The following is a 3,021-nucleotide window of genomic DNA, read 5'->3' on the forward strand; positions in this document are numbered from 1 at the left end:
GAAAATATATATATAAAAATTTTTTATACGTTTAGATTAAGAAAAAAGAGAAGAGAAGTTGAGAAAAAAGATGATTAAATATATGAGTAAAATTGCATGGTAAGAGAGGTTCAAACTCTCACAATCTCTATTGGATGAGTCTAAGAGTAGAGGGAGAAAATATTTAGTGAGAGCGTTGAGCAAAAATGAAGAAACAGAAGACGAAGCACGTAGAGAAAAGTTGCGAGAATAGAATAAGGAAACATGAGAAATGGTATATCAACTTCCTTATTCACTTTCATTTGTGACTTATATACTACATAAATAACTTAGTAAGCTCTACATACTATCACGAACTAACTAACTCAAATGCGAACTATCACAAATGATAATTAATTAAAGAGTAAATGGTCAAATTGGTCCCTAAAAGATTATGCGATCTCCAATTTGATCCTCAAAAGATTTTTTTAATCAAATCCATCTCCAAAAGATTTTAGTTTAGTCACGTTAGTCCTTCTGTTACTTTCTACGTTGATGGCGTTAACGAAGACTTAAGGAAAATTGATGTGGCACGTTAAGTTACATGTCAACACACCCTTTTACACTCTAACTAATATTTTTATGAAATTTGGTCAAATCAGTCCCTAAGTGACAAACCTTAATTCCAAAATGTTTAATCAACTTGCACGAAATCCTAACTCCAAAAACGATTTTCAGTTTCAGCAAAAAACCACCAACAAGAAACATAATTTAACAATGGCACAATCCTAAAAAGAAGTTCAGTAACAAAAAAAAATTCCTTCCACAAAATCGAATTCTATAAAGAAAATGCAAACACCAAAACCAAACAACAAAACAAACACTAAACATAAACTATGAAAAGAGAAATTGATAGCCAATAGACACCTTTAATATTCGGAAAAACAAAGCCCTTGATCAACTTTCATAAATCAACAAGGAGCAAAACCCTAACCGTACAAACAGTTTCTAGTTCCAACAAAAACCACTAACAAGAAACAAATTTTATCAATGGCACAATCCTAACAACAAGTTTGGTAACCAAGAAAAAAAAACCTTAAACAACAATGAAAATGGCTGTTGGCACCGCACAAACAGTTTTCAGTTCTAACAAACACCAGTAACAAAAAACAAATTTTATCAATGGCACAGTCTTAACAACAAGTTTAGTAACCAGAAAAAATAAAACTTTAAACAACAATGAAAATGGTCATCGGTCACATCTTCAATCACTGCACCGAAACCACTTCTCAATGGCGAACTCGTGAACATGTTGTGCCGAATGCTTCAATCGGCGACAATGATGAAGGCTCCTCAACAACGCCGAAAAGGAAGTGAGAGGGAGGGTTTTGTGAGAGAAATAGGGACGCCACGCCAGATGCTTCAATCGGCAACAATGATAAAGGCTTCTTCGAAAAGAAGGTGAGGGGGAGAGTTTTGTGGGAGAAACAGGGACTACGCCATTTCAATCAGTACCTCTCACCCTTTGTTGCCATCCCGTGTGCGAAACGTGAACTGACCTTCATTAGAGAAGACGCGCATTGAAATTCAACCTGGTTCATCTTCCAGTGAACGTCGTCGTTGCTGGATTTAGAGAGCAACAAAGAATATGATTTTTTTTTTGCTGATAGTGAAGGGAAGTGTGCTTGAAGAATGAAGAGTGACCATACGACACCGTTTTGATGAGCCATCTCTGCTTGACTTAAAACAGCATCGTTTTATATGGTGAGGAGTAATTTAACGTGCCAAGTCAGTTTCTGTTAACAGCGTTAACGAGAAAAGTGATGGAAGGACTAACGTGACTAAACTGAAATCTTTTGGAGATGGATTTGATTAAAAAATCTTTCGGGGACCAAATTGAAAATTGCGTGATCTTTTAGAAATTAATTTGACCATTTACTCATTAATTGAAACTAATTCCTCTACAATCGTCTATCTACTCAAGCTATAGCCTCCTTCAAACTAGGACTCATGTCACAGCCTCCCACAAGTTGAGCTATATATGTCTAAGAGTCCTAGTTTGGAAATATTAAAAGTGAATAGTCCTGGAGGAAGACACTAGCATTAAGTGAGCCAATCAAGAAAGATGTTGGTTCTTGGTTGTATTGTAATAATACACCTCTATATGTTTAGTTGTTCTCCCATGAAATATAGGATAGGTTGCAATGGCATTGATGGCGCGCAGGCTACTCAAGAATTGAAGTAAATCCTAGCATTGAGAAACAAATAAAGTATGTCTAAAAGCTACTACTTCTCTTAGAGGCTAGTCTTTCTTAATAGCTACTAATCTATGATTCGTCACTCTGTCACTGTCTGATAGTCTTGAATCTACTTAAGGAATAAACCTATGAATATGGATGAAACTAGGAAGCAATCAAGCATACTTCCCTGGTTATCAATAGCATAGTTAAAGAAGAAGGCAATGTAGACAGGGTGTCAATGCTTCAGAGTCTGATTTTAGGAGCTACACCAGTAACTCATGAACGAAGTTCGAGCAGAGGAGGCAGTCATTTGAATGTGTTATCAGGAATCTCCATTCGAGATCTGTAACCCAATAGCCAAGCCACCTCTTGCCCCATTGAATAGAATGAATTTGACTTGTATAAGAACGACTAATCTATTATATCAAAACAGGGTGATGGGTTTGGTGAGAGGCATCCCAAAATAGTACCTAATATCGGATAGCCATTGTGCTTGGCAAGTGGTGAGTGCCAACACGTGATATTCATCTTTAGACGACAATCTGACAATAGTATTCTTCTTCTTACTCTTCCAACCGATTATTTTTCCAATATAAAAGTAATTACCTGTGATTAATTTGCAAGTTTCTACACACGTAGCTTAATCTGTATCTAAAAAGTTAGTGAGTTTAATATCATTATCAGCAGGAAAGAATACACCCGTGGATGGATAACCCTTTGAGTATCAAAGCATCCATGAACTACTTGCTTGTGTGCGTGTATTAGGCAATCAAGGAATTGGATGAGAATTCCCATTGCGTAATCAATATCTAGTCGAGTGTTG

This window comes from Arachis hypogaea, chromosome 13 (assembly GCF_003086295.3).
Source record: "Arachis hypogaea cultivar Tifrunner chromosome 13, arahy.Tifrunner.gnm2.J5K5, whole genome shotgun sequence".
In the NCBI taxonomy this organism is placed as follows: domain Eukaryota; kingdom Viridiplantae; phylum Streptophyta; class Magnoliopsida; order Fabales; family Fabaceae; genus Arachis; species Arachis hypogaea.